The 23,768-nt window shown below is 36.5% G+C and overlaps 1 protein-coding gene across 1 annotated transcript in view; it reads left to right on the top strand.

The window, feature by feature from the left end:
- The window catches only part of LOC149181354 (ADP-ribosylation factor GTPase-activating protein AGD7-like), a 67,930-nt gene that overhangs the window by 927 nt on the left and 43,235 nt on the right, over positions 1-23,768 (top strand). The window lies entirely within an intron of this gene.

Raw genomic sequence — 23,768 nt, 5'->3', positions numbered from 1 at the left:
CTGAACCTAATTCCTTTTTATTTAATTACCAAGCCATAATCATGACAATATCCACAAAATTCAATAAGAATGGTTTAGGTTGTGTAAAATTCCACCACTATATGTTCGTGGGTCATATTCCTTCCATGGTACCATTTTGCTACATAATAACTTGAAGAGACAGGTACCATTCTGCTGACTTAACAACATACTAATCTCATCACTAAAAGAATAATAATTGTAAGAATCTAACAGATTTTGCAAATATATGAGCTCAACTTATAATTATATAGTATTTATATTTTGGCAATTTTTTATTGCCATGAAATGCTGCTTCTCGAGTTCAGGTAATTGCAAAGCTGTTCTATAACATTACACCTTAAAAAATTCAGCCTTCAAATCCAAAACATTAAAACTATCCTACATCTCTAACTTCAAAATTTTTAATGCCTACACCTTTTGTAGGGAAAAAAGAAAAGGCAAGAAATACAATATGAAACCCAAAATTTGTTCAAGAAAATAAAGCTATAATCAATAAAAAAAAATAAAGCGTATGGCATGGTCTGCTGAATCATCTGAGGTGCTCAATTATCCTCAGCAGCTTTGGAAGTCTCAGATGCCTGTAATTCACCATCATTTTCCAGCTTTTGGACCTTATTTGATCGTTCATCTTTGGCAGATCCATCATCCTCTTCAAACCGTCTGTGTTTCTTCTCTATGCTGGTACCATTCCCCTTTGTAAAGGGCTTTCGACTGTTAGATGAGTGCCTGCCTCCTCTACCACGGCCACCTCTGAAATTAAGGGTGAATGGTCCCAAGTAAGTAAGTTATTTTAAAATCAAGTCATCATCAGGGAAAACTCTAAAACTCCTACCATTGAAACCCAATATAGAGACAGTTTTTAGGAAAATATTTTGATGGACAACATTGTGGCATGTCATAAATAAGCATCCACATGGACTTGTTCTAGGGTAGTTTAAAATAACTTCTTGTTTCTTTTGAATAAATCTTCTTGTAATACTAGAGAGGCCACTCAGTTTTGGTGATATTTTCAGTGCTTTGTTTAGTTATGTGAATTCGTTAGATGCAAAACAAGTATTGGTTAATTTCATGAAAACCAATCTGCAGAATTGGAAATGTAAGCATATGTGCATGAATGTAGTAGAGAAAGGGGTACTGTTCTAATTGAAGTGAGAGTGAAAGAGACCTTTTGAAAATGTTATTGTTTCAAGCAGTTGGAACGGTATCAGTAGGAATCAGTATGCAGAAATTAAACAGAATAAATGGGAATCAAGGCGAATCAAGCATTGTATTGCATATCAAATCTAATAAAGTACCAATGATTCTACAGCTCTGGTTAAGTACTCAATAGTGCTTCCAAGGTTGCAGAACTTCAATCTACAGTCATAGATATTGAATGGGTGTTTGCAGTTATATTGTTCCTCTGCCAAGAACTCTGCTCTTTTGGACCTCAATTCCCCTCAAATAAAAATGTTCTGTTTAATTGGAACTTATTTACATCCTAACATGCAGGTCGATTTCTCCAAGAGAATGTACCTGGGCAATAAATGATATCCAAGTTGAAATCTTAACAATGGAATTAACTAATTATTTTCAATCGATTTCCTTCATTGTTTCTAGTTGATTTTTCCTGGGATTATCGACATCTCATTTATTGGGTTCAACTCACCCTGATTTGAACTTCTTTCATTTGAATCAACTTCATCTCTGGTTAGAACATTTTTTGATTGATTTCATTTTCCAACAAATGTGGTATTTAAGTTACTTTCTTCTTGCAAGTCGATTTTACCGTTATTAGTACACTGCTAGTAGATTTGTTTGACATGATCATTTTCTTCAATTTCAGGGTCGACTAGCTTAATGATAGTGTCCTTTTGCTTCAGCTCATGTTCATTCATCAGTTCTCAATTGATTCTCTCTGTGTTCAAAATGGATTCAAGTAGCTTAGGAATTACATCGATTTCCATGTTCATTCATCAGTTCTCAACTGATTCTCTCTGTGTTCAATGGATTCAAGTAGCTTGGAAATCACATCAATTTCCTTTTATATTGTATTAAAATGTACAGGAATGTCATAGTGGAATTGCTTTCCACAACAATACTTCTTTGTAACTATGGACTTTATCTCAACTCAACTGGATTTCATTTCTAACAAGAGATTTCCTTAATAAATTCCTCTTGACAAATTTTTCTGTTATAAAACTTTGCAAAAGCATACCCTTGGTATAGCTCACTACACAAGAAAATTCATTTTTGAAGCATAATTCTTATACTTGCAACTTTCATTTCTCTGTATAGACTTTCTAGAAAATAAATTGCGTGTAAAGAGTCTATATTCCACTCTTGGATTCATTTTGTTGGAGAGTTATGTGAAGGACTAACGAACCTAGTAGTCACAGGACGAAACAAACCCTGAGGCAGTAAAAATTTGTACATGGGTCCACATTTGCTCCCGTTATGGTCCTTACAGAGAGTGCATTGAAGGTAGGTATGTTGCAGTTGGTAGAATATGACGAATGTGCTCCCTTCATGTTCTATAAGACGACAACTTACAATTATTTGACAATTTCCTCATCCAAATGATTTTGAATGAGTAATTTCATCTAAATTTAACTGATTTTCAAACTGGGATTTAGTCTTCTTAATTTAACTGATTTTCAAACTCAGATTTAGTCAGTGTTATTGAGGAGTGAAATAGAAACTGATTTTCTCTTGCAGAGAATAACAAGGATTGGTGTGAGCTTATACTCTGCCTTATAGACCTTCAAATACAAATAAGCTCTTGTATCCCTATTTCAATCACATAATTTAAATGAATATAATGTCATTTTATTAGAAAATGCAATGAGTATGAAATAGATCATCAGAATGGCCACTGTAGCCCAGGCTGGTGAGAACTTGAGTATTTTATATCTGACTAAACACATGCACATGAAAAGAAACATCACCTGACACAGACATGAACAAGATAGAATCTAGATATTAGAATTGTGGGGAAAAACAATTGCGCCTTAACAGAGAGCTTCTTATCCTACACCACACATTTCACTCTTTCAAGTTGGAGTTACAAACTGAACATGCAATGACTGAGCTGCATGGTCACCAAAGTTGTAACACACCCAAAAAAACAATGCTTCATATCGGCTTCTCAATTATGTGTGTTTAGCATTAGTGATATAGTCTCTTCTGAACTTTTATTTCAAGTAGAAATTTGATTAAATTTCAGAAGTGCAAGAAATCACAGAAAACCCTCCGGCAGTAAATTGATAGGAGAAATCTTCAAAAAAACCTGGAAGCTGTCCTGTTCATATTGTCCTGGACTTTTCAGCCAAGTTAATATGTCTGTAAAGAATACTATTTTATCCTGAGAAAAGATTGACACTTTGTTTATCACCAGATGAAAATAAATTAGAAGCAAAACATCAGGTTGGTGACAAATCCAAAACAAGTTGCAAGACTGTAACCCAATCTGCAAAACATCAAAAAACTGATTGTCCCAGAGTGGGATGCACTATGGGAAGCTGTGCTGTCCCATCTTTTACTAGTGTCAGCTTCATAGCATCTGCTTCCATTTCCAGCAGCTCTGTCTTTAAGAGAGCATCGACCTCTATCTTGATAGTGTTGTCATCAAGAGATTTGTAGCTGATTTCCATTTTTAATCTTTATGGCAGCTGTTTATAGTCCTGTAGGACTGAAAGTATGGATGTTGCAAAGCTTCATTAGCTGTTATTCTTTTGTTTCCATCCACTTGTAACATTTGTTTAAGCAAATCCACACCTTCTAGACACCCAACATTTTTAACAAATCTTGTGAGGGATGGGAAAGGCTTTCCCGGATTTGGAAATATGATATCCAACTGCTCCTTTACAGATTGCCCATGAAATAGCGGCTCACCGATGAACAATTCTGCCGACATGTTATTTGTTGCTTTTTTCTAGACTAGCTATCACAAAGCATTTGAGTTGTTCCTGTTCCTGGTTGGTTTTTTTATAATTTTATAGACAAGTTCCATGTCGTGGAAATGTGAAAAAAGATAGTGATATTGCCACCATGTGGCTCTTATCATATATGGTTTTATACTTCTTCAAAAAATTCTCTAAGAGTTCACAATGCTAAAATTCACTAGGACTTTACAAAGTTTTATTATTTAGTGAAAGACTTGCCAAGTTCTTACAAGATTTTATAATTGAGTAAAATATTCGCCATGCTTGGTGAGAGATTCGCCAGAAAATTATATATACATATTATATTATTGATAAAATCGCCTTCCATTTTTCCTATATACCATGGAGATTCGCCCAATTATTATATTTATAAATTTGGGGGGGGGTTCTTAAAATTTTCCCTGGTTCCAAAGTGTTTTTATGTTCATTGAATTTATTTTACAGTTGATCTTTCTTAAGAAATTTGCCTTTCAGGTTCACCGCGTGATGTAGATATACAATTCCTAAAATGCAATCTAAGATGATAAACAATCATTTAATATTCTTTTTGCAATGAAAATCCTAGCTACTAATGAAAGAGAGATGATATTCTTTCAACATAGAGCAGAGAGCACACACTAGATGCACTATCCTAAATCAAACCAACAAGCAGTCTAAATGCAAATGCACATGCATGTATTTGTTTTCAGCTTTCTTAATGTGCAAATGACAAGAAGAATGCTAAGTACAAATCTAAATTATCTTTTTAAAGCGACAGTACTAACAAATTTCTCTTCAAAAACGAAAGGAAGATAATGACGATACTTTGAGAATTTGAATTGAAAACTGCTTTCGACATTTGAAAAACTACTAATTCAAATCAAATACAAGAGTAATTGTATAATCGACCATCAAGAACAATAGAATTCTTTTCTTTGACTGAAAACGACACTTGCGACACTTCCAAATCAAAAGACGACGGTTTGATTACGTTACTTTTTGTAAAAGAGAATTGTAAATGGCGCACAATACATAAAAATATTCACAATTCTTTGTACTATGGAGGCGGAATCATGCAAAGGAAGGGAGTTTCCATAGTGGTATACTGATCACAAACAGAAAAAATCCTGAATAAAGCTGAAGAGAGTGAACAAAGAAACCAAAATCTGGAAGCAAAAGAGGTCTTATCTGATCAGCGCACCTGCAACACAGGGAAAGTGCGATGCAGCGCACCTACTGCACACGGGAGGTGCGATGCATCCAGATTCCCAAGAGGAGAAAGTGCGATGGTCCAGGGATGAGACTTCAACTTGGTTCTTGGTCACAGTTTGCAGCTTAGTTCAGGGATTTAGGCCGAGCTAATGATATTCAGTAAATAGAAATCATAGGGGCTGATCTAATGAGGTTACTAGAGCCACCACTAGGGCAATTAGGATGTTTGCAAATCGATTGTTCAGTTTATAAACAAAACTCGGAGATAGACTGAAGCAGCATTGATCTTCTTTGCACTTGCATAGCAAATGCAGTTTGAAGGCTAGCTAGCTTAACTTCAGGCTCCGTCTGTAAGTTTATAAAGCAAACAAATATAGACAAGAAAAACAATCTATTCGCTTCTGGGATTTTGATTAGTGTCCTCTCTCTAATAGTTCTTGATTCCACTTGGAGATTGATGATCTCTTACTCATCCCTGGGTGAATTCAGAGAGGCAAGTGTCACAGGAGAAGTTTCTGGAAGATTCCATGACGATCCACCTTGCAAACTATCTCTACCATTTGTCTACTCTCACCCATTGCACCGTACAGAAGGGCTTTCCAGTATGCATCGCACCCTTTACACTGAGCAGGTGAGATGCATCGCACCCTCTACACTAGGCAGTCTGTATGGTCCAGCTTTGACCAATTCTGAGCAGTTTTCTGTGGAGAACTTCTGGGAGATGATGTAATCAGCTGACCTTGTTCCTTTAGAGTGTGAAGCAACACTTTTAGGGACTTAGGGGCCCTTGGTTTATGGACATGTATGATTGGGGTTGAAGTGCCCAAAAATGTCTATAACACATAGGCCATTCCTAAGTCAGTCTCGAATTACTTTGTTTTTCCTACTCAAAATATTGATACTTATTTCATGCCATTGATGGGGAATACATCAAAGCCCTCCTGTGACGGGTCACTTCTTATTGACTTCAACACATTATTTAGGAAGTTGGCTTAAAAACTCCTTTCAGTGCCTTGGAACTTGAATGCCTCAATGGCAGGTCTCCTTTATTTTAATGATAGGTTCACATCATTGGCCTTCAGTTAGAAGAGTATATGAGTGTTCAACTTCAGATCATTGATTCACACTTCATGGATTACACTAGCATACCTTGAGGGCCATTGACACTCTTAATGGTTCCTCTCGCATCTGTTAACGATTCTCATCACTGACCAGTCTAATTCATATGGTGTCTAAAATGTTCAACTTCGGCAAATTCATTCACATGGTTAGACTCATACTATCAATTGGTAGTGATGAAGACGCTATATCTAGTTTCATCCATCCAGGTTGCATGGAGTTTTCATGACTAATACAGATTCACACTGTACGATCATGACTATGTTCATATTGAGTCTATTCAGGCATGAATCCATGATGTATGTCTAGTGGCCATGAATTTGATTTATTTAGATGGATCTTTGCACATTTCCATACTTAGGTCTAGAGTTGATATGTTATACTGATTATGGGAATGCCTACCTCAGATATGATTTCATGAGTATATTGTACTATAACCCTTAATTTTTTATTTTCAGGTATGATACACAATTTTTGACTTTGTGCTTTAGGGGGGAAATCTGTTACACACCATTTTTCCACCATTAGGCAAATGACTGCAAAACCATATCTCTCGCTACCCGATAAACCCTTCTTAGTAATCCCCTATAAATCTAGAGAAAAAACCATTCCGAGAAGCACAAGAATCTTTGATTACATTGCTTAAAAACCCTAATTTCAATTAGTGTCACACTTTCCCTATGAGCAAACTATGAAACCATAGGTTTTGACAATTTACACCTGCGTAGTGTGTTGCACTGTTCTCCACTAAAATTTTTGACAACCTTTCTAACTGGGTAAAAATAAAAAGTAAATATTAGAATCATTGTTGAGGAATCTTATCCTAACAACATGGATTCAAGCTCCTACCTATTTGGACCTCATCCTAGGATTGATGGAAATAATCCCACCCATTATGGAACCTATTCCCATTTTTGTGGATCTCATCCCATGGAAAATGGATCTCCAACCTACTCCTTCTCTCCTATAAATACAACGCTACTCAATGGAGAAGCGGTTTAATTTTTGAGAACTTAACTTATGCCCTTATGCTGCCCAACTAGAGATTGAAGGCTTTTTGTGCAAAGGAGGATTGGAGATATTTGGAGTGGAGGCTTATGACCCCAATTCATGGGTTGTATTCTTCCTCTCTTACTTTTTAATACAATACATATTGTTTCTCTTACATGACTTGCTCATTGTTTGCATTCATTGGGTTAGAGCTCCTTGATCTTCTTATTAGTTTAAGATTGAATTGTAGTATGCTTTCATCCTTTGGTTTGTCTTTGTGTTGTAGGTTCTAATCTTCATATATTGAACTGGAGCAAGAATCAAGCAAGGAAATGATCTAGGTGCATATATAATTCGTAAAATAGGTATGTATTTTTCAAGCTTAGCTAGAGACAAATTTTATTTATTGTTTGATTTGTTATAGCTATTAATTGTGATTCTAGGGAGATCTGTTCTATTTGCAAGACAAGATTTGTCAGATAACACTGAGTTTAATAAATCAAGATTCCTTCATCTCCATGTGAATGCGTTCAACTTTTGTTGAAGTTAGAAATTTGATGGTTATACTAGAGATATTGGTGAAGATTCTTAGAATAAGAATTTTGTAAAAGTAAATATATATAAGAAATTTGGAATACAAATCATGAAAGAGAAAATAGATGCTTTAAAATAAATGAAGAAGAATAAGCCTATGATTTGTGCTTGTGAATACTAAAGGTTATATCTAATACTCTAGAAGAATAAAGAAACCAAAAAAGTGTATATGGATGTCATTGATGATGAGGAATCTCTTTGAGCTAAATCTCGTTGAAAGGAGTCTGGTGATATAATGCTCAATTTAGGAAGAATAAGATGGTGAATACATGAAGGTAATACCAAGTGAATAGGTAGAAGGAATACTGAAACCATAAGTTTTTTAGAAGGAATAATAAATCGATTGTGTTATTTGTTGTTTATGTATGTTTACTAGAGAAAACAATAGAGAACGAGCTTGAGAAATAGAGAACTATTTGTAATACAAAACCACATGATAATGAAAGAAATCAAACCTTCAACTAGGCGAATGTTATTGAAGATAGAGTAGATGATGCAAAAGATAATATCAAAGGTAATAAAAATAATATTAATGACAAAAATATATCAAATAAATTTGAAATGTGAAGTAATTGAAATGGAACCCTAAACTAGTGCAAGTAACGTTGTTGAGTTGTTTAATAAAGTAGGTTAGGATAATTGTAAATGTTTTTTAATAACAGGTATTGAAAGCCCTATAGATGATATAAGAAAATTATAATGAATACTATGATCTAGAGAAACACCAACAATGAGGCTTAGAAGAATAAGAATTATTCCATTTATAAAGTGAGAAGGTCAATGAAAGGCAAATGCATGGGTTAGGTATGTCTAAAATTGTAATTCTTGTAAAAAATAATGTAAATTTAAATATAGTTGATGGAGAAGATGTGCTCTAGTTTATCAATTAGATTTGAAGTTAATACATATTGAATTGATGGAGGATAAGAATGTGATTTGCACAAGATAATGGTCAATGAATATGAGATAAGGAAAACAATTAAAGATTTTATTGTTGTTGCAACGTTGCATGATTGTTTGTGTATGAGAGTTGAATGCAAGAGGAGAGAATGCATTACAGTAAATAGAATACAAAAGGAATTAATAAAAAAGAGAAAGAGATTGAAGTTTTATTGTCCTCATTGAGCAAATGCAAGTAATGTAGGGGAATAGATAACAATGAATTTGATAGAGAACAACTCTAGATGTTTTTTTAGGGATTTCATCACCATTGAAGACAATTCAATCAGAAAGAAAAAGTATTTAAGAAACCAAAGAAGTTGTTGATGGTATGAAGGAAACTCGTGATTTTCCTTGATCAATTTTATGTTATGCTTGCATATTCAACAATGGATATGTGTAGTGATAAACATGGAGAAGAACAAAGAGTCCAGGTGATCATGGATCCAATGAAGATAAAAAAGAAAGTAAAATTCTATTTCCCATGCTAGAAGATGGAAAGCAAAAAATCAAACTTTTAAAGAACGTACTTGAGTAGGATAGGAGATTGAATCCTAAAGGAGGAGTTGGAGAGGATACATACATTAGTATGAGGAAAATTAGCATAGTGAAGAGTCCTAGAAACAAAGATGGGCTTTCATAAAATGAAGATTCCACTTTCTTGGAAGAGTGAGGGTTTAGTTCAAATAGATAAAATATATGGAAAGCATGAAATATTGAAGTTAAAGGCATGCTCAGTTTTGGTTCAAAATGATAATGTTGATTTTTTGGCAAGATTAATATTGAATATTGTAATTTTAGGTATGTTCTATGCTTAGAGCAATTTTTTTCAATTTTCATAGTTAGCTCAATACCTTTTCCAGATTAGCAATCACATCAACATTAAAGTAAACTGTAGATAGAACATAAACATAAATCGCAGAAGACAAGCCAAGAAAAGAGGACACAAGATGTGGTGCTAGCCAGGGATAAACCCCAATGTGGGGAACCCTTGATCAATTCTTCTTATATGTTCTTCAATAGTTCAATAGAGAGAGAGAGAGAGATAATACATTTACAACAGAAGTCAACACATTGACTTTCTATATCTACATGAGATCAGTTGAAGACATGCTGCTTCAACTGATTCTCCAAGCTGACTCCTTCACCTATCATAGTGATGCATATCGTCCACTTGTTGCACCTCACCGAGCTACACCATCATTGATCTGTACTCACTGATTGTTATGCTCATTGCACATGTCACTGTGTTTCACCCAATCATACACTAAAGGCATACTCAATACATCATCATCATCATGCTGCAATACCTTGTTCCTACATCATGCTGCTGCAATACTTTTGTTGCTCCATCATGCTGCAATACCTTGTTGCTACATCATGCTGCTGCAATACTTCTGTTGCTCCATCATGCTGCAATACCTTGTTGCTACATCATGCTGCTGCAATACATGATTCTTCATGCTTATAGCTGACCCATGTATAAGCTTGCTGATTTGATGAGGGTACCTGAGGCAGACCTAAACTTCCTTCATAATCACTAAACAGTCCAAAAGAGCAGCTCTAAGAGATCCTTGCTATGATGCTATGGCCTATGGCCTAGCACATAGCAACTCTAAAGTAAATGTCCTAGTTACATAAACATCATTAATGCAACAACATTGAGGAGCAGACTTAAACGCTTTCTTTCACTGTATAACTGTGGCTTATCAAACAATCCTTAAGACATATGATAAACAACTTCTTTTATCACAGAAAATGTGTTGTCCTTATAGGCTTATTCATGTAGTGATAAGACCCTTTCTTGCTGTGGTTAAGGCCTTCCTTTTAACTATGTGTAAGGTCTCTTGACTGCAGATTAAGGGCTAGATAAACAACAACTAGGGAAGCAAATAAGGCAGTGGATTTAGGCCTTCTGTAGCTACGAATTAGGGCCTATATCAGCTGTGTATAGAACCTCCTCTTAGCTGCGTATTAGGGCTCAGTTGTTGTGGAATAGGATCACAATTTAGCTGTGAGTAAGGGCTCAACATACAGTGGATTAGGGCAACTTAGGACAGCATATAAGGGTCTGTTTAATAGTGAATAGGGCCACCCTTAACAATTGATAGAGCTCCCTCCTTGATTGCATTGAGCCTTGTCTTTTGTCTGTGCCTTGATCTCGTATAGAACAACAGTTAGGGCATCTCCCTTTAGGTCAGCGTTTAGACTTCTCCTCTCCTCCATGACAGCGTTAAGGTCTCTCTCAAAATGCGGATTAGGGCATGGCATATTCCCTTTGACTGCGTCTAGATGTTCCTCCTTTAACTGCGACTAGACTGCTGCTAGGGCATCCTCCTTATTGCGGCTAGGGCATCATGAGACTTAGCCCAACGTATATCCTAGGGCACTCCCTCTAGATCTCACCTTCATCAAACTCAAAACAGGATGAAGAGAGATCACAAGAGTGAGTGTGTGTCAAATGACTTAAAGTCCTCCTTTATTTATACTAAAACGTAGAGCACAAGAGGGGGTTATTTGGTTGTTGGCCGACCTTGACGAATTGTCCCCATAACACAAATAAATTCATATCTCCATGAATACTTATCGAAATCGGATGATATTTAGATCAATCCTACACCTCTCGATGAGAGGGATCCAAGAGAAATATCAGCTTCCATTAATAAGATGACCCACATGGAGTTTGGCCCTAGTTGCCAATTTTAACACTCCCTCTCAACTAGGGAGAACTCCATCCGCTGATCCATATGTCCGACTATACTATCTCTGCCATCAGTGCCCTGCACTGCTCTGTTGAACCATGAAGAAGAAGAATTGATCGAGAATATCTCATACAATTCTCTACTGACCCGAAGTTAGTTTCATCTGAAGAGAGTGTGTCACATCACTCTTACTGACCTGAAGTCAGTTTTATTGATCCCAGATCAATATCACAAGAGAGTGTCTCAAACCACTCATACTGATCCCAGATCAGTTTCATTGATCCCAGATCAATGGAGGTCATCCTAGCATAGGGAGTATGGTATATACAATGATGCATCCATTGATAGTACTATTATGGTCCCTATTCTCATTTCCCTGCTCATTGATCAGATGAGAGGTACTCCCCATGAGTCCCAGACTGCATGGGTAGGATACTTCGATAGGAGAACTAATCATCCTATCCACAGGAGAATGAATCATCCTGTCCAGTGGATGTCATGGAGAACTAATCATCCTAGCCTACATGAGAACTAATCATCCTATTCCACAGTTGCCATGGAGAACGAATCATCCTAGCCCACACGAGAACTAATCATCCCGTTCCACAGTCGCCACGGAGAACGAATCATCATGGCCCACATGAGAACTAATCATCCTGTTCATAGTGCACCACCAGGGGATGGTGAGTCGCCATGTGGTCACATGTTTCTCCAGTAAGTACCCCAAGCCCCCCAGAGCTCCCAGAGCTCAATGTATGCAACATGTAGGACCCTTTTACAAAGGTCTCTCAACGAATCCAAGTCGTTCAGGAAAATCACAGATTTGATCTTTCCCGAGGCTTTGACAAAATTTCTGCGATCTGTACATTAGTCTTAATGCAATGGAGCCTCCTCGCTCATCGACTTACCATATCCCAAATAAGGCAGTATCTGATGTCTATCTGCTCGAGAAATCATTGAATATGGGATTCCTCAATAATCGAATCCCCCTCTGGTTGTCATAGAGAATCACAGTGGTATTCATCATGTGTGCAAACAACTCACTAAAGAGCTTCACCAACTAGGCAGCTTCATACGAGATCATACTCGTAGCTATGTATTCGGTCTCGATGGTGGTTATAGCAACCAACTTCTGCTTCCTACTCAGCCATGATATCGAAGCAGAACCCAAAAAGAACCAATGCTGAGAAGTGCTCTAGTGATCCTCCACACTCCCTGCCCAGTCAGCATTCGAATAATCATGCAGCTTCATATTTCTGGCAGTGTATCTCAATCCATGAGAAATTGTGCCCCGAAGATATCTTAGAAGATTCTTAGCACCAATCCAGTGAGGCTCAAACAAATATGAGCTCACCATGCTAACTACAAAACATATGTCCAGACGGAAGTTCACCAAGAACATCAATGCAAATTAGTTTATGGAACTCATAGACATTTCCCAAATCTGGTCCGGCATCATCACCATATAACTTTTGAAAGTTAAGATCCTTGAGGTAGTCACAGGCTTGCAGTTTATCATTCCACATTCTGAATCCAACTCCCTCTTAATTTTGCAAGTGAGAGGGTCTACACCTGTTTGAAATAGGTCATCCTCAGAAGGTGCTGGTATGAGAGGTCTATCATCCACAACCTTCAAATAATGGTTTGGATTGGCTTCACTCTTAGTGAATCTCAGCTTCATCTGACAGCTATCAATCCTCTCATACTACGCCCGGGGAATTTTTCTTCAAGCCATAGAGGGCTTTCTTCCACATGCATACATGAGATTCCTGATCATGAATCTCAAACCCCACAGGTTGTTCCAAACCTGTGGACTTGCTACATGAGGGGAATGTTCCCCTTGTAAGATTTTCCTTCAATACATCTCAGACATGTACTTTCATGCTCTTTTTGAATTTAGGCATCCCTGTCACCATCTAACTCATAGACCTCCGGTGCTATGTGTCAATGGACATGGTCCCCAGTGGACTTCCTGCAACTTGATACAACCCTAAACTCAAAAACATCTTTGAAAATTCTATTTTCAAACACGTGCCTTTCCATCGATGAGTTCCACCCTATAACCTTTGACTTACATTACCAAAATGGACACCAGGTTATTCTTGTGATCAAGTTCATAAAAATAGATTTTGTAAATGAATTGAGTTACCCTCATTCAATTGAGGGGTAATATTCCCTACACCCTTTTCGGGATAGGTGGCATCAGCTCCAAGTATAATCCCACGATTGTTTCTACCAAATTAGAGAGTGCACCCTTCTATCCGATGAAGTGTCTTTAAAATCAATAAGCCAGATTCCCAAATAATCCGAAGGAGAGGGCCAATACAAGATAAAACTTCTTTATCTTCTCAAAAACAACATTAGATTCTTCATACCTGGGGTTCCTTGCTTTCTCTGAAGAGTCGGTCGTTTCCTTGTTGACCTGCATTACTTGTCATTCCTTTGATCATTGAAGATGTCCCTGGAATGATTGCTACCATCATCAAGTGATGTGTCCCTACCTCAAACACTCCTCATAATGGCTGAACTTATTACAACCAAGGCGACTGCCTTTCCTTCCACCCTTAGATCCGGACTTCCCATTGAAGTGATCTTTAGGTAGGCCATCAGAAACTTCTGTTGCGCCATTCTAATAATATTCTTTGCTTCGACTTCACCCTTGGTGAATTTGAAGAGGGATGATGAATCCACTGATCCTTTTGTCCTTTCCCAACTGTCTTTGGTGATTGCTATTTCACTCATGCTTGGGAATTGCCTTCACCTTAGCTCTGATACCATGTTAATTTTAGGTATGTTCTATGCTTAGAGCAATTTATTTCAATTTTCATAGTTAGCTCAATATCTTTTCCAGATTAGCAATCACATCAGCATTAAGGTAAACTGCAGATAGAACATAAACATAAATTGCAGAAGACAAGCCAAGACAAGAGGACACAAGATGTGGCGCTAGCCAGGGACAAACCCCAATGTGGGGAAACCTTTGATGAATTCTTCTTATATGTTCTTTAATAGTTCAACAGAGAGAGAGAGAGAGAGATAGTACATTTACAACAGAAGTCAACACATTGACTTTCTATATCTACATGAGATCAGTTGAAGACATGTTGCTTCAACTAATTCTCCAAGGTGACTCCTTCACCTATCATAGTGTTGCATCTTGTCCACTTGCTGCACCTCACTGAGCTGCACCATCATTGATCTGTACTCAATGACTGTTATGCTCAGTTGCAACTATCACTGTGTTTCACCCAATCATACACTGAAGGCATACTCAATACATCATCATCATCATGCTGCAATACCTTGTTGCTTCAATACATGATTCTTCATGCTTACAGCTAACCCATGTATAAGCTTGTTAATCTGATGAGGGTACCTAAGGTAGACCTAAACTTCCTTCATAATCACTAAACAGTCCAAAAGAGTAGCTCTAAGAGACCCTTGCTATGATGCTATGGCCTATGGCCTAGCACATAGCAACTCTAAAGTAAATGTCCTAGTTACATAAACATCATTAATGCAACAACATTGAGGAGAAGACTTCAACGCTTTCTTTCACTGTATAACTGTGGCTTATCAAACAGTCCTTAAGGCATATGATAAACAACTTCTTTTATCACAGCAAATGTGTTGTCCTTACAAGCTTATTCACGTAGTGATAAGACCCTTTATTGCTATGGTTAAGGCCTTCCTTTTAACTACGTGTAAGGTCTCTTGACTATAGATTAAGGGCTAGATAAACAGCAGCTAGGGAAGCAGATAAGGCAACAGATTTATGCCTTCTATAGCTGCGAATTAGGGCCTTCATTTAGGGCCTATATTAGTCATGTATAGAAACTTCTCTTAGCTGCGTATTAGGGCTTAGTTGCTGCGGAATAGGATCACAATTTAGCTGTGAGTAAGGGCTCAACATACAACAGATTAGGGCACCTTAGGACATCATATAAGGGTCTGTTTAATAGTGAATAGGGCCACCCTTAACAGCGGATAGAGCTCCCTCCTTGACTGGTTGAGCCTTCTCTTTTGACTGTGGTTTGATCTCGTATAGAACAGTAGTTAGGGCATCTCCCTTTAGGTCAGTGTTTAGACTTCTTCTCTCCTCCATGACAGTGTTAAGGTCTCTCTCAAAATGCAGATTAGGGCATGGCATATTCCCTTTGACTGCGTCTAGATGTTCCTCCTTTAACTGCGGCTAGACTGCTGCTAGGGCATCCTCCTTTCTACGGCTAGGGCATCGTGAGACTTAGGCCAACGTATATCCTAGGGCACTCCCTCTAGATCTCATCTTCATCAAACCCAAAACAGGATGAAGAGAGATCACAAGAGTGAGTGTGTGTCAAATGACTTAAAGTCCTCTTCTATTTATACTAAAACGTAGAGCACAAGAGGGGGTTATTTGGTTGCTGGCCGACCTTGACGAATTGTCCCATAACACAAATAAATTCATATCTCCATGAATACTTATCGGAATCGGATGATATTTAGATCAATCCTACACCTCTTGATGAGAGGGATCCAAGAAAAATATCAACTTCCATTAATAAGACGACCCACATGGAGTTTGGCCCTAGTTGCCAATTTTAACAAATATGAATCACTATAAATTGTTGTTAGCTAGGAATATTAAAGAACTTGATTTTAATTTTTTTAAAGGAGATGGATTTCTAGAAACATTTGAGATTGAGAAGAAAATGCATAAGATAATGACTATGCTATAATTTTCCATAATCAATAAATGTTGTATAAGGTTGATGTGTGTATCATTAAAAGTTCCCTAAGTAATTTCATAGGTTGGGATGATGGTAGTAATGAGAAGGAGTATAAAAGGTATTCTTGAATTCATAATTACTTATCCAAATTATGGCTAAAATATAAAGAGGTTGACCAATATCATTTTCAAATTATGGAGAAAATTGACATAAGCAGTTATGAAGAGAAGGTCACAAAAAATTTGCTTCCATAGGAAAATATTTATGAAGAGGTTTCCAAGCTGAATTGGAACATGATTGCATTGGTATGATGCACAAGAGAAGTTAAGCATTCATAAATGGTAAGCAATGTAAAAATAAAATTGAAATTATGTTGAAAAAAGAAGATATTGAAGCTAAAAATATTGGAGAATATGTGATGTAGACTAAAGACACATTAAAGGATAGGATAGTGAAGGGTTACCAAATATATATAATTTGTTTGTTGATTTCACTGTAGGTACATGGAAGAATGATGCACATGGGAATAGTGTTGTAGTAATCTACTTGAAGACCTTACAATTTATGATGTTTGATTCCTATGATGAACAAAATGCTACCAATGGGGTAGGTCATTTGGACCATGATATGAATGGTTTTGGGGCCATAAATGTTGATGAATGTCTTATAATTGTGATTCATGAACATTGCTAGTTCAAAGAAGAATGTGACTCCGAAGAACATGCAATGGTATAGCTAATAGGTGGAGAATTTATTGTTGAAGAAAATGTTGGTAAGAAGTCTAAGTATTGCCATGTTTTATTGCATGGTTAGTGGTCACGTAAATATTATTTTGGTGATGGGAACCTTACAAGGTGGTGACATGTTGAGTGACCTCATGATAGACTACATCTGGAGCATACATGAAAATAAAGAATAAACATTTCATATTCATATATGTATGTCATATGAATATTTGAGGACATAGAACATAATTGGTAGTGTGAGGTTGGATGAATAACTCCACATAAGATTATTTTATTAACTTAAACTCTACATATGTACAAGAGGGTGTCTATTTGTTTCATATGCTATGAGTGACTCTTGTTCTTCCTCATGAATCTTTATTTCGTCTACCTACCTATTGTGTATAAATTATTTGCAATGACAAAAATCCTAAAGGATTATGTGTCCAACATCCCCCCCACCCAAACCAAAGGGGTGTTTGTGAGTCTAAACCTCATTATGAACTTTTCAAAATTTTCTCTTCCAAGTGCCTTAGTGAAGTTTTCCTCCACATGTTAAAATCAAATGATACTTTGTTTTTATGTGCTTGGTTTGATCATGGAATCTAGGATTCTTGGCCAACTTGATTGCAGAACTATTGTCAATCATAAGAGGAGTAGAATTCACTTATTTCTATTGCAAATATTCAAATATTTTCCTAAGCCACACAATCTCGTTTGTTACTTTTACATCTGCCATACATTATGCCTCTATTGTGGAATCTGCTAAGATTGACTATTTGCATGACCTCCAGGAGACAACAGTTGATCCAAGTTTGATGAGATATCCTAAAGACAATACACCATTTTCTTTATCCACATAAAAATATAAATTAGAGTAACTAATCAAGTTGAAGTCATCTACCTTGAAATACTTGAGTCTAAAATATCGAGTTCCCTTCAATTATTTCATAAATCTTTTTGTAGTAGACCAATGTCCTTCCCAATTTTTTTGCACAAAATTGGAAAGAAGCCCAAAAATAAATGAAATATATAGACTATTGGTGGTAACGTAGATAATAATTCCCATAAACTATTTGTACTTGGTTGCATCCTCAAATTTATTCCCTTATCTTGATGTGATCGTCAAGTTGTATTAAAGTAGATTCAATAGGGTTAGATTTAGCCATGCCAAACCCATTCAACACTATTCTCCAATGTATATATTTTGGGAGATGAATATGTAGTTTGGATGTTGAGTCACTTCAATGCCCAGTAGAAGTGAAGATGTCCCAAATTTGTCATCTCAAAACCTTAGTCAACTCATTATTTATGGATGTAATATATCTTTCACTATTCTCCATCATATTTCATACTAGGGTCGCAATGTTTGTTTTATGCCATATAAATATTTCATGAGTTTTCAAACTTTATATTCTTGTTTCTACACTATAAAACCTTCTAATTGTGACATGAATAATTTATCTTTCAAGTCTACCTTCAAAAATGTAATCTTCACATCCATATGATAGAATTTCCATCCATTTTGTGTTGACAAGGAAAAGAGATTGTGGATGGTGGCTTGTTTTATTGTGGGGACAAAAATATCCTCATAATCAATGCATTCTTTCTATGTAAATCATTTTTCTAGGAACCTTGGTTTGTGCTTGTCAAGTGAGTCATATATTTTGTACCTTTTTTTGTAGACCCACTTGTATCCAATTGGTTTGGTTCAAAATGGAGGGTCCACCAGCTTCCATGTCGTATTATTGATTAAAGCATCATATTCTTTTGTATTGATCCTTTCCACTCTTCATGAGAAGAAACTTATTCAAAGGAACGTGGTTCAAAATTATTAAAAAAAAAATTATTTCACAATCATATGAGACATCTATATCATCTACACCACTTGAATTAGAATTATCTATGTCACCTACATCTTATCTAGTGGAACCCCTAGTTCCTGTCTTTTTGAGCTCATCAAGATGAACAATTTCAAGTGTTTTGATGAGCCACTTTTGTGGACATTTCTAAGATGGTCCAGGTTTCTCCATTGCTTGATAAAGTGCTACATCAACATTTAGTATTTCAATCCTCTCAATCACATCATTCAAAGGATCTTCCTAATATGATGAAGTGGTCAAAACTTCATGAGGAGGAGATGGTGCTACAAAAGGATATTTCAGGGACTGATACAAGATAGGGATCCACCTTCAAGATGTGGAATCTCATAATCAAATTCATATATGTCTTTACATCAGTGAATCTATCTAAATGATCAAGTTGCTACTTAATAGTTTTGTCATTCTTGAAAGATTAAATAAAAAATACATCTATGGAATGAATGAATTTCTTGTTTACCTCATCATAAAGATGATATTCCAGGGTGGTATTTGAATACCCTAAGAAGATGCACTTTCAAATCACTGAATCAATCTTGTTTATTTTCTCCTTAGGAATCCAAGCATAGAAGATGGAACCAAAGACCCTGAGATTCCTCATCGAAGAAATGTGATGATAATACATTTCATAAAAAGTATTATTTGTAAGAGTACGAGATGGACACTTTTTTTCAATTATAATACACATATAACCACATCAACCCAAAACATCAAGTTTACATTTTTGAAAAATTTCATGGGGCAAACCATATTCAAGATAATCTTGTTCATTCTTTCACCTACACCATTCTTTTTAGAATTATACGGAACTATGGTTTGATATTGAATCCCATGTTGGAAAATTAGTTTTCAAACTCATTAGATGTATATTCTCCTCCATTATGAGTATTAAGAGAACCAATATGTGGTTTCCATACATGAAATTTTTTCAAACTTTCAGAATATTGATATTTATCTTTCAAAAACTACACCCAACACATCTTGTTGTAATCATTGATAAAATTCATCATACATTTATTCCCATTAGTATATGGAATGGCAATGTGGCCACACAGATCAAAATGTATCAATCCAAGTTTTCTACATGCTCTAGAAGTGGAATCACGAAATGAGGGCATTGTTGATTTTCTAGTTCTAATTTGACAAGCACAATTTTCTGCAACTAATAATTACTTCCAATGAAATGTGATATTACTTTACCACACCCTAGAACATAATTAAGAAATTACACTCAGAAAATTCAATTGTAAATGAAATGGAAACAATAAATGTCATAGTAACATAAACATCCACAGCAGACATCAAAACATATCACTAGGAAACCCAAACTAGGGAGAAAACCCAACAATATTTTCCAAGAGAAATTGTTCAGTTCAACAAAAGTACAATATGATATTTACAAGTAAAACTTGGTGAACCCAATTCAAAATTCGACCTTCTATAGCAACAAATCAACTTGATCAAATTGTCCATAATTACCGAGTCAAACAGTCAAACAATGTGGCCCACATGTCTAAGGTCAAACATATCACAGAGAAACTTAGTCAACATAGGTAAAAAATACCTCAAGGTCAAACATATCACAAAGAAACTTAGTCAACATAGGTAAAAAATACCTCAAAAACTTGGTCAATTCTAGTAAAAAAAAATCTCAGAAAGTCTCAATCAACACTGGTCAAATGGAGATAAAATGTCCTTTTAGAGTGTTCTTATGGTGCCCAAGGGTAACACCTCATTGCTGGGATGAATTGAACTTTTGGAGTCAACTTAAAGAAAAATAATTTTTATTTATTTCTTTTTATTTTGTTATCCAACTTGAGTAACTGGGGAATACCTACTGCAACTACCCAAAAAATCAACACTCCCTCTTAGCTAGGGAGATATTCACCTTGACTTCCTCAAATCTTCACTTTGCTAAAAATTTCTCCATCCCAAGAAAAATTTGAATGAGCATGCTATGTTAATGTATTCGTCCACTTCATGTTCTATTCTAGAACCATGTGGAAATAATCTCGCATCAAAATCATGCAAAGGATATTTTCACCCACTAGCCAAATACCCTTTCATGATATTATCAAGTACCCCCTGACTGGGGTAAAACAAAACTAGTCCTGGGTCACCAACTAACCAAGTCGTCACTAGGAACCAGGTCAATTCTCCTTGACCAATAGTGAAACCTTGGGAACATTTACCATTCCCCTATGTCATCACATGGCACTTGAATGGGAAAAAATAATATCCTAATGCTTTGAGGCACTCACTTTTCCAACTAGCCAAGTAACCCTTGGAAATATGGTCAGAACCTTCTGACTAGGGGTGAACTTTGAGCCTTGATGCTATTTGGTCCATTCTCCCTAGCCACATTACATGGAACTCGATCAGTACACTTGACCTAGGGAGTATGTTTCCCTTGATGCTGCAACATCAACACTCCTTCTCAACGAGGGAGACATTCTCAACCACTCTGAGCTTGTCCTTGAGGTATACAAACTTCATTTGGGATAGAGGCTTTGTGAGAATACCAATAACCTGCTCGCTCATAGAAATGTATTGGAGCCTCACTAATCCTTTCCGTCCCATGTCTTGGATGTAGTGGTACTTGATATCAATGTGCTTCGACCTGTTATGGAAAAATGGATTTCTTGAAAGCTTCACACAAATTTGATTGTCATAATGTATCATAGTCATCTCCAACACCTACTCAAACAATCTTGTGATTAGCTTCTGAAACCATGCTGCTTCACAGCTTTCCAAAATAACTTCAATATACTCAACCACTACAGTTCTAAGTGAAACATATGTTTGTTTCCTGCTCATCCAAGATATCATAAGAGAACCCAAACTGAAGAAACATATTAATCTACTCTTCTTGTCTTTTTCACTCCCTGCCCAATCAAAATTTCTATATCCCTATAGTTGTACTTCACTATTTGAGACATATCTCAATCCATAATTGAATGTACCACATAAATGTCTCAACACATGCTTTGCCACAATCCAATGTACATGCCTAGGTTCCACCATGAATTGGCCTAGAGTTTTCACAACAAATCATATATCAGGTCAAGTATTAACTAGATACATCAAATATTCGATCAATCATCGATACATAGAGGGGTCCACCAAATCTAAGGCATAGCCTCTTAGTGTCTTCAGGTTGATCGCCATGGAAGTGGCCATGGACTTTCATTCCATCATCCCAAATCTCTGAAGGGTCGTAATAATACACTTCCCTTAATCAAGCAAGATCTCACTCAGAGTCTACCACATTTCTAATCCCAAGTAGTAATGCATCATACCTAGATCCTTCATCTTGAACTCATAGGTCAACTCCCTCTTACATTGATAAATGATATTTTCTGCTCTTGTAAAAAACAAGTCATCAACATGTAACAAGAAGATCGTAGGCTTACCTTTAACAACATTGTAGTAAATATTAGGATCGACATCACTTTTGGTGAAACCAAGACTCATCAAGTATCCATAAATTTGAGAATACCAAGTCTTGAGATGCCTGCTTGAGTTTGTACAAAGCCTTCTTTAGTTTAGAAACATGAGACTCCTTCTCATGTACCTCAAATCCCTAAGGTTTCTCTATGGACACTTCTTCCTCAATCACTCCATTGGGGAAAGTGATTTTCACTTCCATCTAATTCAATTTCCAACCCATAATAGAAGCAATATAAATAATAGTTCTAATAGAATTGTACCTAGTGACCGGAGAAAATGTCTCTTCATAGTACTCTCCTTCTTCTTGAGAGAATCCTCTTGCCACAAATATCACTTTGTACTTATCTATGTTGCCATCTCCCACATGCTTGATCTTGTAGATCCACTTGGAATTTACTACTAACTTACTTTCAGGTATCGACACAATTTCCCATACATCATCCTTTATGATGGACTGATATACCTCCATCATGGCATCCTTCCAAACTTGCTAGCCCGCTACCTCCTCTTATTGGAATAAATGATGTGACTCATCAATGTTGCATATCCTGAGTACTTATTGGGAAATTTTTCTTTCCTTGAAGGTACCACAGGGAGTTGCATTCCCCTCTGCATCATGCAATGTACTTCAAATCCATGTCGACCTCTTCTTGGATTCTAGAATAATGACCCTAAGTGGGTCCACTTGCTCAATGGGTCCTTCTAGTTCTTCTTGATGATATAAAGGATGTTCCACAAGTACAAAAGGACTTGAACCCACATACTTGGGAGCCTATTTCTCCTCCTCATCAATATCCATGTGAGCTCCTTTGGATCTCAAGTAGGCTTCATCTTCATCAAAGATAACATACCAACTGATCTCATCTTGTCGATGTCCTGGAACATAAATCCCATAAGCCTTTGATGTCACATTGTATCCAAAAAATGTTACTTTCTTCCTAGAAGGCTATAACTTCATCCTCTTCTCCTTGGGTACATGAATGTAGAATAGTCAACCAAAGATCATCAAATGCTCGACCTTTGGTTTCTCACTTATGAAAGATTCTTCAAGAGTCTTATTCCCCAAGATCTGGTAAGGGCTTCTGTTATGAACATAAATTTTCATTTTGGATGCCTCTCCCCTAAGAACTTAGGTAAATCCTAATCATGAATCGTTTCCTTAGTAGCCTCCTCAATGGGCATTTTCTTCCTTTCGACAACCCCATTATGCTAAGGGTTGTAATAAACTATCATCTCCCTCTTAATACATGCTTCCTTGTTGAAGGAAATGAGGTCCTTTGAAATATACTCTCCTCCATTATCTGACCTCAAAACCTTGATCTTCATCCCTATCAATTTCTCTACCTAAGCCTTGAACTCTTGAAACCTACTAAAGACCTCATCCTTGGTCTTCATGATGTAGATCCATGTTTTCCAAGAGAAATCATCAACGAATGTCACGTAGTACAAGAAACCACCCAAAGATGATACTTTCATTAGTCTGCATAACTATAAATGTGTTAGATCAAAGATCCCCTTGGACCTA

Source organism: Pinus tabuliformis, chromosome 3_2 (genome assembly GCF_031772625.1).
Source record: "Pinus tabuliformis cultivar Carrire ecotype Pingquan chromosome 3_2, CPIR1, whole genome shotgun sequence".
Classification (NCBI taxonomy): domain Eukaryota; kingdom Viridiplantae; phylum Streptophyta; class Pinopsida; order Pinales; family Pinaceae; genus Pinus; species Pinus tabuliformis.
Note: the sequence above shows the minus strand (reverse complement) of the source record. Positions and strands in the feature narration are given on the sequence as shown.